The 16,624-nt window shown below is 44.6% G+C and overlaps 1 protein-coding gene and 1 non-coding gene across 2 annotated transcripts in view; one reads left to right on the top strand and one right to left on the bottom strand.

Annotated features, from left to right (window-relative positions):
- The window catches only part of LOC124619658 (scoloptoxin SSD14), a 531,056-nt gene that overhangs the window by 207,522 nt on the left and 306,910 nt on the right, over positions 1 to 16,624 (bottom strand). The window lies entirely within an intron of this gene.
- Positions 3,884 to 3,956, top strand: Trnat-ugu. Its single transcript has one exon. It is a non-coding gene; the product is annotated as a tRNA-Thr (tRNA).

The following is a 16,624-nucleotide window of genomic DNA, read 5'->3' as shown; positions in this document are numbered from 1 at the left end:
CCTGACATGTTGATTGCGTCGGGCCAATCTATGTTACAAAGGACGGACAAAAACATGGAAACACTATGCATTATCACGCCTAGTACGGTGTAGAAAACCGCTGATATTCGAAACAGCTTCCAGTCGTATCGGAATGGATAAAAGCAACTGCTGTGTTTTTCAAGGGGTTCTTTAACCATTCTTTCTGCAAAATAATAGCAAGGTCAGCTGGATAGCGGTCAAGCCCTCTCATCTCAAAAGACCACCCCAAAGCTCAATAATATTGAGATACGGCCAGGGGAGATGCGGCAATCCGTGGACGATGCAAGCTGTGTGAACAGGTGGGGACACACCATCACCATCAACATTGGGGAACGAACACTGTACAGTGGGATGGACCTGATCAACCAGAGTGGTGATATAATCCCTGACAGAAATGCGACCTTGCACAGTAAGATTGAACCCATGGAATGCCACGATATGACTGCCCGAATCGCCACCGTATCCCTACCATGATTCACTCTTGGGACGTAAACTAGGCCAGAAGTTATTAACAGTGTGAAACAAAATGCATCCGACCAGATGACATTCTTCCATTGCTCCACAGTTCAGGTTTTATCGCTTCAACACCACATTTTCTGTTACTGGCGTTTCCATCACAGAAGGCTGGTTTTGAAATTCCAGCTCACCTTGCAATTCTCTCCTTCTGGAACTCCAGTCATGTTTTGGTGTTGACAGGGTTCGCGAGTGTGACATTCAGTCTCTGCAGTGACTTTTACAACTCTCAGCCCCCCGCTCCCTAATTGCGGTCATAATCTTCTTCATTGACTGCCCGTCAAGATCACAACACACACTTTCGTCCGTACTGTGACTTGCCGGATGATTTTTTCCGCTTTCGTCTATGTAGTATAAATCTTCGATACGATGCTTCTTGAAACAAAAATCACTTCGGAAGCGCCCACCATGCGAGTACAAACACCTTGCCCACGTTTGGATTCACTTAGCTCCGACATAATGCACTCACAACTACGCAGAACGCTGTTCTCACCACCACTGGACTTGCAACTTACTGAGGACATTGCACAGGTGCCTTTCTTAGTCAATTACGACACTGCAACTTATCAGGCTTGTCTGGTACCTGCATTTACGTTCAAGCATGTATTTCTCGCGGTCTTTCCATATTTTTGTCCACCTCTGCACTTCTTTAGCCGCTTAATCACCGCGTGCGGTTGATGGGGTGCATCACCACGATTCTGAGATAAAGAAGCAAAGCAATCAGTGCAAACATGTCTAGCCATCACCAGCAGCGAAATAATTAAAGAACGATGTAATACTGAGCGATTTTCGAGGCTGCCACAGTGTTGTGCTCAAAGAGCATACTATCGAAATCTCGTGACGAGGCTGCGAAAAGTAGCCGAAACTAAGGGTAGCGGAAAGCTGTCCAAGCAGGAGATTTTGTTCCACGACAGCGTATTACCACATTCTGCGCAGGATGGTCACAAATGCTGAAATGCTCCTTATTTGAGCTATAAAACTGTGCGTCAACCCATCCTCCTCCTCCTCCTCCCTCTATTCTCCTTACATGGCACCCAGTGTTTTCTTCCTTCTTCCTCGGACGAAGAAACCACTGCGTGGCAGGGGTTATTTTCGAGGTGGCGCCTTTTCTGAACAGCAAAATGCAGTTTTCTGCAACCTGCCAAGTCATCCATCGTTGGGAAAAATACGTTGCACTGAAGTGTGAAAATGAGTTTTATGGTCATAGCTTGAATTTTCTGAGGTAATAATAATAGCTTCGTGACTACGTCAATATGTAGCGAACCTGGTTGTACCGTTTCATTCGTTTTCTTCCTATTCTTCTACCATTGGTTATGTAGTTACACACTATGTGATCAAAAGTATCCGGACACCCCGTAAAACATACGTTTTTCTTATTAGGTGTATTGTGCCACCTACTGCTAGGTAATCCATATCAGCGACCTCAGTAGCCATTAGACATCGTGAGAGCAGAATGGGGCGCACCGCGGAACTCACGGACTTCGAACGTGGTCAGGTGATTGGGGGTCATTTGTGTCCCTAGGTCCACTGTTTCCCATGTGATAGTGAAGTGGAAACGTGAAGGGACACGTACAGCACAAAGGCGTACACGCCGACCTCGTCTGTTAACTGACAGAGACCGCCGACAGTTGAAGAGGGTTGTAATGTGCATCTACCATACAGTCACACAGGAATTCCAAACTGCATCAGGATCCACTGCAGAGGACAGTGTGACAGTTAGGCGGGAGGTGAGAAAACTTTGCTTTCATAGTCGAGCGGCTACTCATAAGCCACACATCACGCCGGTAAATGCAAACGACGCCTCACTTGGTGTAAGGAGCATAAGCATTGGACGACTGCACAGTGGAAAACGTTGTGTGGAGTGACGAATCACGGAACACGTTGTGGCGATCCGATGGCAGGGTGTGGATATGACGAATGCCCGGTGAATGTCATCTGCCAGCGTGTGTAGTGCCAACTGCAAAATTCGGAGGCGGAGGTGTTATGGTGTGGTCGTGATTTTCATGAAGGGGGCTTGTACTACTCGTTTTTCGTGGCACTATTACAGCACAGGTCTACATTGATGTTTTAAGCACCTTCTTGCTTCCCACTGTTTAAGAGCAATTCGGGGATGGCGATTGCATCTTTTAACACGATCGAGCACCTGTTCATAATGCACGGCCTGTGGCGGAGCGGTTAGACGACAATAACAGCCCGGTAATGGACTGGACCTGAATCCTATAGAACAATTTTGGGATGTTTTGCAACGCCGACTTCGATTCCTCCCCTACTTTTTATGTATCATTTTCCTACTTCCATTGTATTAATTGTAAAGTTACATAAATGCTGCACAGAAAAACAACTGTTTAGAAACAAAAACAAATAGAGCCCGCCTCCACGTGGAGTGACACGGGCAACGGTGTGAGGGGGGACGGGAGTCGGGGTGGTATCATCAGCCACTCCAGGCCCCGAACCCAGTCACAGCGGCCAAGTGGCATATACAGACCCACCATAAGATATTAGAGGGAGGGTCATGGAAAATAAGCAGCAAGTGAAAAAAACTCCGTGAGGAATGGGCTGCCATTCCCCAAGAAACTTCCAGCACCTGACTAAACGTATGCCTGCGAGAGTAGAAGCTGTCGTCAAGGCTAAGCGTGAGCCAACACCATATTGAATTACAGCATTACTGATGGAGGGGGGGAGGGGATGCCACGAACTTAAGTCATTTTCAGCCAGGTGTACGGATACTTTTGATCACATAGAGTAGGTTTTGCTTGGTATCCGGCTTTGATGCATATATAGTGGATGATCGTACTATTCCTTTCAGTAAGGCTCGCAAGCCACAGTATGGTGCAGGGCGGAGGGTATCTTCATTACACTAGTCATTCGCTTTACTATTCCATTCGCAAATGGAGCGGGGAAGACAGACAGACAGACAGACAGACAGACAGACTGACTGACTGACTGACTGACTGACTGACTGACTGACTGACTGACTGACTGACTGACTGACTGACTGACTGACTGACTGACTGACTGACTGACTGACTGACTGTGACTGACTGACTGTGACTGACTGACTGTGACTGACTGACAGCGCGTCCACGCGAGCCCTAATTTGATTTGAAGATGTCCGAAAGAACAGATGTCATCTTCATATCGTTTAAGGCTAACCGGCTGATGACCTCCTTCAGTGCGGATGCACACGATTTGCCTGAACACTCTACGGGACTCTGTGGATTGTCTGCCCCGAGTAATGGGTATAATGGCAGGGACACTACGAATGTAGTGTGTGGACTATAAGTTGAGAATGTGGGTCTCACGGGGAGCGTGCCGGCGATAAATCCCAGCAGTCGCACTATCCTCTGTGCCTTCGATGGCTCAGATGGATAGAGCGTCTGCCATGTAAGCAGGAGATCCGGGTTCGAGTCCCGGTCGGGGAACATTTTCAACTGTCCCCGTTGATATATATAAACGCCCGCCAGCAGCCAATGGTATTGATTTAATTGTAATTTCTTTCTAATTTGATTTATCCTGTCTTCGCGGTACATGCGCGAAACGTAAGTTGGTGACAGTAGAACTTACTTTCGTCACCCGCATCTACCGGTTCTCTGTTTTCTCAATAGTGTTTCGCGGCTGAGGCTAGAGCAGCTCAACTGTTTCGCAGGAGATGTGACGGATGGCACCGGCTTGTTGAAACCTCGTCTCTGACGTCCACTCCACTGAAACGAAGCCACTATGATCACTTATCGCACGGTTTGAAGTCGCAGCTTGTCGTTCCAAGTCTTCACGGTGTCGCCCAGCCAAAAGCCACACCAAATCGTCACTTGCCGCGGATGCACTTCCCTCTCGCGAACCATGTACAGGTTTTCTGGTCCCCAAGATACGAGGGTTCTGTTCATTCACTAATCCACTCAAGTTGAAATGCACCTCGTCACTATAGATGTTCCTCACAATACCGTCATCATCCCATCTTCTCAGAAACAGTCAACAAAATGTCGCCCTTTCACATGATCCGCTTCTTTTAGCTGCTGCGTTGATTGAATTCTGTAAGGGTGGTAATGGACATCATACCGACGAATCCATCGTACTGAAGAATATCGTATACCCAATTGTTGGGAACAGAGAGAATTCAGTCATCATTGGAATAAAGATGGTTTTATTAGTTCTTCATTTGCGACGCGCTTCGCCTCTAAAGTCATCATAAGACAATCGAACTGTGGGTAAATAACCATGTCAAAAAATTTCACCCAGCAAGAATGGGCCAAATGCATGTATAACGTTAAAATACGGAACACTGCAGATGGTTGCAAATTGTATCTCGTGAAGGTTTACAGTAGGGTGATGACATCACCAGCCAATAATGGTAATAGAGGGGAAGTCTCAATTATGTCTTAGCTCTTTCGACATGCAGACAGTTTGCTTTCTTCTGTTGTATAAAGTCATGGTTTATGTATTTTAACAGTGTTATTTTCTCTCTCCAGATGATTTTTTATGCTTTTGACAGAATCTGTATTTTTAAGAACTCACTTTACATCTGATCATATGATAGTTCCTCTTAATCATCATTACTGGCTGGTGGTTGGTCATCACACTACCGTAAATCTTCAAATGGTACAAACAGACTATCGGCATTGCTCAGTGTTTTAGCTTTGTGCATAAACTTTGCCCATTCTTATCTTGCTGTAATTTTATACCTTTGACTCTTCATTTCATGAAATGATTATTGACCCATAATTCGATTGTCTGAAGATGCCTTCAAATACAGGCGAAAAGCGTCGCAAATGAATTAGTGAAACCATCTTTACTGACACCAAGACAGAATTCTCTCTTTGACATTACCACGGTTGCAGCACCAGTGCCACATAATTTGAGGATGGAGTGGAAGGACTTTTGTTTAATACTTGGAAATGACGAAGAACCGATATGACTGGCTAACAACCACACTGTCACGAACCACAATAATGTTTTTTGTACTGATCGGCCTGAACGAGGGCGCTCACAACTCGTGTTCATATTCCACTGAACCTTTTAATAAGTGTGAACTGATGGTTCATTCGGTGCTTGACTGCGCCTCCGCACGAACACGCCTGACAGTTTCTTCATACCTTCCTCCTTTCTGATAAAACCAGTAAACGTCCCCATCACAGATTCTTAAAGAATCCAACTTCATTTATAAACTAGCTTCAGACTTCTCATTACCTCACAAACTAGTTAATGCGTTAAATATTTAAGTGTGCAAGCGAGGAAACGTTTGAAATTATCTTTGAACTGCGTTATAAGTCCATATGTGCTCTTATTATCAGACACTGGATGACTAACGCCCTGGTAATTTGCGCTTTCTCATGAGCAAAAGTTAGTTTTTAACATAACTCAATTTTTGAAACGTCATATCTTTTTTTGGAAATTTGTTGTAATGTCTGATGGGAACTAACTGCTGAGGTCATCGGTCCCTAAGCTTACGCACTACTTAATCTGACTTTAACTTACGCTAAGGACAACACACGCCCATGCCCGAGGGAGGACTCGAACCTCCGACGGGGAGGGAGCCACGTGGACCGTGACAAGACTCCTAAGACCGCACGGCTACCCCGCGCGGTGAAACGTCATATCTCCTGATCATTATGTCATAGAACGATGTAATTTTGCAGCTTCATTCAATGGTATACGTGGATACTGTCTGCAAAATGTGCGCGAATGGAGTTAGTAGTAAAGATGTAATCAAACTTCATACCCGATACTGAAGTTTTACTGTGTGAACAGCGAAACTTTAGTACGGGATATACTTTCTTCCTTTCGTAATTTTGTAGGGGTATTAGCGAGAACAGTTTCTGAAAGGTTTAAAATTATCATTTACTGAACTGTCCGTCGGTGCTTGGCAGAACATGATAATGTTGAGAAGGAAAACACTTCTTAATGTTCTGCAAAATTATATTTGTCACGAACAGGCTTTCGGCTTCTCAGGCAATCTTCAGGTGACAACTGAATATCGCAATCACAGATAAGCATGATATGCGACTTACACAGATAATATTTGTACAGTAAATGGAGATGTGACAACGTGCTTACGTAGGATACATAATAAAAATATTGCAGTAATTAACTAAAAAATGGGGTAAACAAAGTTATATTCATTTTATTTCTCATCATATATATATATATAATGAGAAATAAAATGAATTTACAGTTCGAATCTAGTACTTTTAACGAAAACTTAATTTAACAAGGGAGAAATTGTGTGAAAACGTTTTGGAAGTTGCTTAGTGCTCCCATATTTCAGTACTGGATGAATACAATTTGGGTAATTTGTGCGTCACTGGTTACGCTGCCTCACGATCTAATATACGAAGTTTTCACTGCAATACTTGCCTTAGTTTATTAAACCTTTAAGATAAGACTATACCTCTTAATGAGTAGTTACTAATAGCATATAAAATTTTGAAATTCCGCCTGTACTTACTCGAAGTATCGAAAATCAATTTTTTGCCCCAGGAAGCCGATAGATGGGCAACCTGCAAGTGGGGCCACGCACCTGGTTAACCGTTCAGTAATACACAGGGCGTCCCAGAAGGAATGGTCAGTGTTTAGAGGTACGACAAGAACGGTCATTCGAAGCAAAGAAGTGTCTAGTAAGCACGGGCACTAAACTGCATACTGTGAGAGATATGAGCACTTTAACAATACAAGATACGTGTTTCACAGTATTGAAGATAAGCAAGTGCTCATAGCGCTTAAGGTATGCACTTTAGACCCCATGTTTATTAGACTGTCTCCAATGATCGTTCCTTTCATTCGCCAGATATTTATCATTCTTCCTGGGACATCCTGTAGCTATCTTATCATTACTGAAATGCTCCATGATCGGACGCACAATGAAGAAGTGCGAGAATTTCAGATTGAAGCAACAATCGGAATGTTTGTATAAATGTTTAATTTTTGGAGCATCACCTGCGACCAACTTTGCTAAAGAAGCGGCGACACTTTCTGCGCAACCCACCCATCATTTTGCACGACAATGCGCGGGCGCATACAGCGCAAGCTGTGGCTGCTCTGTTCGATCGATGGGACTGATTTGATTCCGAAGATGACGGGACCACTTTGTGGGATTCGCTTCACAACTGTTACAAAGATTCGACAAGCAGTAGACCGCTTCATTCGCACCATCAATAGAACAGGCTCTGCTAATGGTATACTACACCTTCCACATCGCTGCAAACGGGTTATACACAACGCTTTGAAGGACAGTAACAGGTGCAAACATGTAACTCTTTTGTATCTGTTGTGAGTGAATAGTTGCCACTATTTAAGTTCCAACCTTCGTATTTGATGCACAGAACGTATACCAGAAGGGTTTCACTTCCGAGACTTCTCTCGCATGGGGGATGGGCCAAAAATATCGATATATTTCGCAATACCGATATTTTTATCCTGATGATATCGGCGTATTTCATAAATATCGTTACAGTATACGAGGGATATTTCATAAATAATGCACAGGTTGGTATTACTGTGGATGTAACTACAATGAAAATTACATCAGCTCGTAGTTGGGAGCTCGAGGAAGAAATATTTTTGCTTTTTTGCTGTCTGCTCTAACTTAAAATTGGGGACAGGTACAAACAAACCTGCAATGGTCTCTGGTGCTGTGACTGCTGAAGACCAGGGGTCGTACGTCAAGATCGAAACTTTATGCGGCAAAAACCCGACGAATCCACAGTGCGTTAAGTGAAGTTTGAAGAAGAGTTTAGAGTGGACCATAATACAGTTTCATGTTAGGTTAATCGTTTTCGTGTTGGTCGTATGAGCATAGACGTTAATCCAAAACCCAGAAGGTCAAAAACGTCTACAGATGCTCTTTAAGAAGATCGCAGTGCGACTTGGTAGGGACACACTGAAGCCATGGGAATTTCCCCAACATCAATATTCCGTATTCTGACAAATGATTTGAACAAGAGAAAAATTTCTGTGAGACAGGTCCCACTCTGACTGCTGCAGAGAAGCAGAAACGCCTGGACATTGCAACCTTGCTCTAACAACGATTCGCCCGCGAAAGTCAAGGATTCTTTTGTCGAATTGCCGCTATTGATGAAACGTGGATTAGCGAGTTTGAACCGGAGTTTAAATCACAGTGCAGTAAGTGGAGAGCTCCAGATTCTTCGCGTCCAAAAAATATCGAAGCACTCAAATGTTCAAATGTGTGTGAATTCCTAAGGGACCAAACTGCTGAGGCCATCTGTCCCCAGACTTACACGCTACTTTAACTTAAACTTATGCTAAGAACAACAGACACGCCCATGCCCGAAGGACGACTCGAACCTGCCGCGCAATCCGTGATATGGCGCCTCAAACCGCGCGGCCACTCCGCGCGTCAAAGCAATCAATGCTCAAGCTAATGACGATTTTTGCTTATGTTCAACAAGGAATCATCATGACAGAGTCCTGCGTGGAACAAGTGTACAGTAGCTTATTATCGCAACTTGATGCAAAACCTACGCAGAAAAATGCCCATGATCCGATCTCAGTTGCTCGAGGCTGGGCCAGACATTTTCCATGACAATTCTCGCTCGAATATCGGCAATGTTGTAGCCCAAAAACTGCACGAGTATGAATGGGAAGTGTCCCTGCATCCTCCCTACAGCCCGGACGCAGTCCACCAAACTGCGACTTGTTACAGAAGTTGAAAAATCCTATGCGTGAACGTCGGTATCGTTCTCTTGAAACGTCCCCTTAGAAAAATTATTGAATTACTGTGCTGATAAACCTCTACGTTATTTGATTTTCGAACAGCTGAGCAAACCTGAACGCACTCTGACTTTATTCTCTTTACTTATTCTGATCAACAGTAAACTGACAATATTTTTAACGCAACACAATCTGACTTTCAAAAATCCCTACAAAAGAATGGCCCTGACTAACAATAACCTATACCTTTCATGAATCATTTTCCTCACAAAAATCTTCGTTACTCGAACTACTGCAATACAGCGAGCGCCACTACTGTCAGCTAAATAAAAGATTCTAACTACTGAAGGCACTAATTACTGATGGGCATAGTCAGCAAATGCAAGATTTTGACGGAGAACAAACAATGTTTTTACCTTAATAATGTTCAAAAGTCATAATATATATATCAGTTCGTGATATCCAATATTTCAAATTTACTGTTTCTGATGGACACACGTCCAGATCGTCCGCTCTCAAAATACTGCCATCTCTCTCCCCACATCCACCACTGCTGGCGGCACACCTCCAACTGCGCAACGCTATGCGCTGTGCCCATCCAACTGCCCAACACTATAATAGCGAATATTCCAACAGTGCCAACCAGCCACAGACTGCACACAGCACAGCCAGTGATTTTCATACAGAGCGCTACATGACGTTACCAACATAAAGACCTAAATAGCCTACTTACACTCCGGAAGAGTGTCTACCCCCGTTACGCGAGCCACTCTGTTCAGAATGGTGTCCTGTATGGAGTAAAAGATCTTCCGAGACTTTGGGACTCAATCGTGGAAAAGCAAGGAGACTATACTGAAGGAATGGAAACATATTGAAAAGAACGTGTAAGTAAAAAGGAGTGTGCGCTGTTTATGAAATGTCGCTCGTATATTGACATTTATGAAAATTTGCCCATCCCTACGAACGTGCACTGCTGGTGCTCCTGGTGTCCCCCTGGTGTGTGGACTTACCAGCGGTCGACTGGCAGGCCGACGGGGGAGTAGCTGCTGTAGCGGCGGGAGCGCGCCGTCTCGGCAGCCGCGGATAGCCTCTGTGGTAGACCCATGGTGTGTGGACGGCGGCCGTGTGTGGACTGTGGCCGCGGGCGCAGAGCCGCCGCTTATATGTGGCCGCGGCCGGCTGACTCACGGTGACGCGAGGCGCGGGCAGCGGGCACCGGCTCCGCTGCCCGTGAGGGAGGGACCGCCGCGCCGGCCGCCAAGTGTTTGTTGTCTACCGGCGGGGCTCCCGAGCGCTGCCGATCCGGAAGGGCGGAAGTGGCGACGGAGCGACGTATGGGACGGCACGCCACACGCCCTTGACACAGATGGCCGGGCGGTCTGGGCCACTTCCGACAGTTCTTACGTAACGTTGACACATGGCGAGCAACCGATCCAGTTCACAGATTTGAGTTCCACGCCGATGCTCGGGTAGGCGTAGAGCTAGGGAAAGTGTCGGGAGGGAGGGGTGGGGCAGCGGTATGAAGGTAAATGCTGTAGCGGTCAACGTGAACCGTCTTCATTACTCGCGATGAAGGATGATTACATCATCTTACTCAGGGTAAGCAAAATAAAACGTAATCTACAATGAAACCGCCACTCGACGCAAAGAGACACCAGTAGCTTCTACCAAAGAGACGGAGCAACGTCATACACACAAAACGTGTCATTGAATCGCTACCATGCAGCTTTCTCAAATGAATTAGCTGTCAGCAGTGGATGGTTAGATCCACGTTCCCCAGAGTTGCGACTCTCGTTTTTTGGGGGCTACGTGAAAGAAAGTTTATGCATCTAATTCACTCAGTATTGACGAACTGAACTTTAACAGTCACGGACAAGACAAGGGAACTCGCAGCTGTACAGTCACGGACAAGACAAGGGAACTCGCAGCTGTACAGTCACGGACAAGACAAGGGAACTCGCAGCTGTACAGTCACGGACAAGACAAGGGAACTCGCAGCTGTACAGTCACGGACAAGACAAGGGAACTCGCAGCTGTACAGTCACGGACAAGACAAGGGAACTCGCAGCTGTACAGTCACGGACAAGACAAGGGAACTCGCAGCTGTACAGTCACGGACAAGACAAGGGAACTCGCAGCTGTACAGTCACGGACAAGACAAGGGAACTCGCAGCTGTACAGTCACGGACAAGACAAGGGAACTCGCAGCTGTACAGTCACGGACAAGACAAGGGAACTCGCAGCTGTACAGTCACGGACAAGACAAGGGAACTCGCAGCTGTACAGTCACGGACAAGACAAGGGAACGCACAGCTATTTGTGCCAGATGACTCTATATCAGATGAAATCATAGGGTTCCGAACTCATCTGTAATTTACACACTGGAGAGCTGAAGAAACTGGTACACCAGCCTAGTATCGTGCAGGGCTCCCACGAGCAAACAGAAGTGCCATAACACGCTGTGGCGTGGACTTCAATCATGTCTGAAGTAGCGCTGGAGGGAATTGACACCATGAATCCTGCACGGCTCTGCATAAATCCGTAAGAGTACGAGAGAGTGGAGATCTGTTCTAAACAGCACGTTGCAAGTCATCCCAGATATGCTCAATAATGTTAATGCCTCAGGAGTTTGGTGACCAACGGAAATGTTTAAACTCAGTAGGATGTTCCTGGAGTCACTGAAGCAATTCTGGACACGTGGGCTGTCGCATTGCCTGCTGGAATTGCACAAGCCCATGAATGGATGCATGTGATAGAACGCTTACGTACTTGTCACCTGTCAAAGTGTATCAGGTGTCCCATATTACTCCAACTGCACACGCCCCACGCCAGTACAGAGCCTCCACCAGCTTGAACACACCCCTGCTGACATGGCGAGCAACTGATCCAGTGACGGCGCAGTTCTTCACAGATTTGAGTATAACTGTGATGCTCGGGTAGGGGTAGAACTAGGAAAAGTGTCGGGAGGGAGGGAGGGGTAAGGCAGGCGGTATGAAGGTAAATGCTGTAGCAGTGAACGCGAACAGTGTTCATTACTCACAGTGAACGATGATTACATCATCTTGCACAGAGAGGGTCCATGCTCCACAGAATTTGAAACGAGACTCGTCCGACCAGGCAACATGTTTCCAGTCATCAACAGTCCAATGTCGGTGTTGACGGGCCAAGGCGAGGCGTAAACTTTGTGTCATGCAGTCATCAAGGGTACACGAAGTGTGCCTTCGGCTCCAAAAACTCATTCGATGTCGTTTGGTTGAATGGTTCACACGCTGACACTTGTTGACGGCTCAGCATTGAAATCTGCAGCAATTTGCTGAAGGGTTGCACTTCTGTCACGTTGAACGATTCTCTTCAGTCGTCGTTGATCCTGTTCCTGCAGGATCTTTGTGGTTAGCGCATCTGCCTAGGGAGCAATAGGCCCATGTTGGAATACCGACTCAGTATGTCTAGTCTAGTACGAAAGTGCATCAATGCCCAGGGTGTTTATGAACATCTTTTGTAAAAATGTTAATGAACGCAACGTTGCTGTTATTCATCATTCAAAAAATTTCATTCCAACATAACCTAGTGTTTATGCAGCAGTTGCACTACGGGTTCAATTTTATGTTCCTCATACTGCACAGTGTTTCATTAACTCCCTCATATTACGATAGAAGTTTTCAATGTTGGGCCCACCTTAGGCACCTGATAAGCTCAGCACACTGTAGAGGATGTCCAGTCGAGCAAAAGTTTCCGCATGAACAACTCAGTATAGATCGCTGTTTTCCATGACCGGTTTCAGCCAGTATAGCCAGCTAATAGCAGCAACAGTTGCCTGTTATCAGGTGAACTGTAAGCGGTTCCTGTTGCTGTGGGGAGTTTGTAAATCTAAAGATCGCATATACTAGTTGAAAAAGTTCATCGAAAATAAATGGCTACTGTAAATGATTCAGTCATTTTCTTAGTTCTACATTTTTCCAAGTATTACGTGTACAAATGACTGATGCATGAGTAGAGCCGTTAACTCCCTAAGTTTGCACTGTGTCCACCAGCTGACTGTACGTGTACAGCGGCTTGACAAAATGGCGATGAAGCAAGGAAAAAAATGTCAGTGCGTGTTACAGCAGCACAGCGTGCATTCAGAAGGAATTATGAAAAAGAACCGCCATGCAAATAGAGCATTGACTGTCTCTGTAAACGAAAGTAACGCTCGGCTAAGGATGCAGAGAGTGAGGCAGACTATCGCACGCAGAAAAAAAAGCTATTTCTCCCTTTTCCTATTCCAGTCGCAAATGGTTCGCAGAAAGATCGATTGCTAGCAAGCCTTCGTGTGAGCTCAAATCTCTCTAATTTTACTTTTCTGGTCTTTTCGCGAAATGTGCGGAGGAGAAAGGAATATATTGGTTGTCTATTCTAGGAACTCACACACACACTCGGAATTTTAACAGTAAGCCACATCCTAATGCACATCGTGTCACAGGAGTTGGCTGAGTATCTTCGTGAAGTTTTCACGCTTAGTAAATGAACCTGTAATGAATCGCGCTGACGTCCCTTCACCAAAGACGACGAAGTAAATATTCCAGATTTCTGATCAAGGACAGCTGCTGATATTAGTAACTTAGATATCCTCCGAGTAGTGAAGAAACTTAAATCACTTAATAAAAAGCAAGTCTTCCGGTCCAGATTGTATACAAATCAGGTTCCTTTCAGAGCGTGCTGATGCAATAGCTCCGTACTTAACACTCATATACAACCGCTCGCTCGACGGAAGATCCGTACCCAAAGACTATAAAGTTGGTCAGGTCACACCAGTATTAAAGCCAATAGGAGCAGTCCACTAAATTACAGGCACACGTAATTAACGTCGATACGCAGCACGATTTTGGAAAGTATATTGTGTTCGAACATTATGAATTACCTCGAAGAAAGCAGTCTATTGACAGACAGTCAACGCGGATTTAGAAAACATCCTCCTTGTGAAATAACTAACTTTTTACTCTCACGAAGTATTGAGTGCTTCCAACAGGGGATTTCACATTGAATCCTTATTTATAGATTTCCAGAAGACCTTTGACAACGTACTTCACAAGCGGCTTGTAATCAAATTGAGTGCTTATGGAATGTCGCCTCAGTTGTGCGACTGGATTTGTGATTGTCAGAGGGGTCACAGTTCGTAGTAATTGACGGAAAGTCATCGAGTAAAACAGAAGTGATATGTGGCGTTCTCCCAGGTAGGGTTATAGGCCCATTGCTGTTCCTTATCTATAAAAATTATTTCTGAGACAATCTGAGCAGCCGTCTTTGATTGGAGACGATGCTGTCGTTTACTGTCTATAAAGTGATCAGAAGATCAAAACCTACTGGAAAACGACTTAGATACGCGTATGGTGCGAAAATCGTTAATTGACCCTAAATAATGAAAAGTATGAGGCCATCCACATGAGTGCTAAAAGGAATCCGCTAAACTTCGGTTGCATGATAAATCAGTCAAATCTAAAGGCTATATATTCAACTAAATACCTAGAATTACAATTACGAACAATTTAAGTTGGAAAGAATACATAGAAAATGTTTTGGGGAACGCGAACCAGATATTACGTTTTATAGGAAGAACTCTTTTAGAAGATGCAACAGATCTACTAAAGAGACTACCTACACTATGCTTGTCCGTCCTCTCTTGGAATATCGGTGCGCGGTGTGGGATCCTTGCCAGACAGGATTTACGGAGTACACCGAGAAAGTTCAAAGAAGAGCAGCACATTTTGTACTATCGGGAAATAGGGGAGAGATGTCGTCCTCGCAGCTTTGCTTCTGTCGGTACCACGTCTCCTACTTTCCGAACTTCACAGAAGCTCTCCTGCTTACAGTACTTTCATGGTCTCGAGAACTAACCAAGTAGGCTGGGTTTCACACGATTACTCTTTTCTGGAACTCTTGCTGGCAACTACGTAGGAAATTTTCGGTCTCCAACAATGTCACAATACGCGAGCTTAAAATACGTTCCGAAAGTTCTACAACAGACTGCCTTTAGCAACGCAAGCCTATATTTTGTATGTCTAGTTGACGGTTCTTCTTGAAAACGGAAATGACCTGCGCTATCTTCCAATCTATAGGAATGTTTCGTTACGCCAGCGACATTCGGTTAGTTGTTGATACAAGACTATGAAGTTTTTTTGTATAGTCTATACATAAAGAGAGTTGACAGCCCATCGACGCTAGTAGCCTTCCCTCTCTTGAAATATTTCAGTTTATTTTGCTTCCCGTGGACACTTATTTTGATATCGATGACTGACGTTCGTGCGACAATTTAAAGGAAGACGATATGAAACAGAAACTTATCCCATTTGAATTCCACATGTCTGTAGATAACTCCGTCTGTCATTCTGTGCTGCGTTCTGCCTGGCAATGTTTTTGAACCCAGTCTCAATTCTGATTTTATACGCAGTACGAACGTATTTCTTTCGATAGCTATAGATGTATTACAGAAATGTTGTGAATGTGTAAGAACACCGAACCCATCTACTTCTAACCTTAGCATTTGAGACATCTTGAGCGAAGAGCACGAGATTCTCACATACTAGACAATTTCGGAATCCATGCTCTTTCCCATGTAGATCAATTTACTCCACGTCGGTCAATATAATTCAACTCAGAAAATGTTCTAGATATCTGCAACGAATACAGATATGTGACAGTTTTATTTCTGCGAATGAATTGTTCTGCCTTGTTGCTGAATGCTGTGATCTGTGGTATCTTCCAGTCGCAAGGAACAGCTCGGTACGCTGAGCAGCTCAAGTAGACTATGGTTAAGAGCGAATCTGATTCACATGGAAGTTCTGTGTAACACGACAATGACTGTCGGACCCTATGACGTCGTTGAGTTTTAGCGAATTAAGATGGTCTTCAAACCCACTGGTACAAATCGCTAAGTAGCTCTTGTTCAGCTTTGCACCGAAACAGCAATTAGGCGGTGACAATATTAGTTTATTATATTTTTGAAGGTATATTTAAAGATAGAATTCAGTATGTAGGATTTCTTTTTGCTGTTTTTTTTTTCTGCCTTGTATGGACAACAAGCATCCGACCACCAGTATTTGCATCATTGCCAGGCGTAGAATATGACCAAAATTCCTTATGGCGTTCCCTCTGCCTTTACAGAAAATTAATCTTAACTGCCTGAAAACACGTTAGAGCACGTGCATCGTCGGTGAGTCTAATTTGTATCTGAAATCAAATATTTGTGCAATAACAGTTCGTCGAAAAAAAAAAAAAAAAAAAATGAGGCCTACGCTTTTCGCAATTCACAAGTTTCAGAATGAAACAGCAATATACAAACACTATAAACCACTGTTGATTGCATGACGGGCAGTACTTACAATTTTACCATACGCTACGATATCTTTACGTTCCAATAGCATATGCAATACGAGAACTTTAATGTGTGCGTGGG

The sequence above is a fragment of the Schistocerca americana genome, chromosome 1 (genome assembly GCF_021461395.2).
Source record: "Schistocerca americana isolate TAMUIC-IGC-003095 chromosome 1, iqSchAmer2.1, whole genome shotgun sequence".
In the NCBI taxonomy this organism is placed as follows: domain Eukaryota; kingdom Metazoa; phylum Arthropoda; class Insecta; order Orthoptera; family Acrididae; genus Schistocerca; species Schistocerca americana.
The sequence above is the reverse complement of the archived record's forward strand: the minus strand, read 5'-3'. Positions and strand labels throughout refer to the sequence as shown.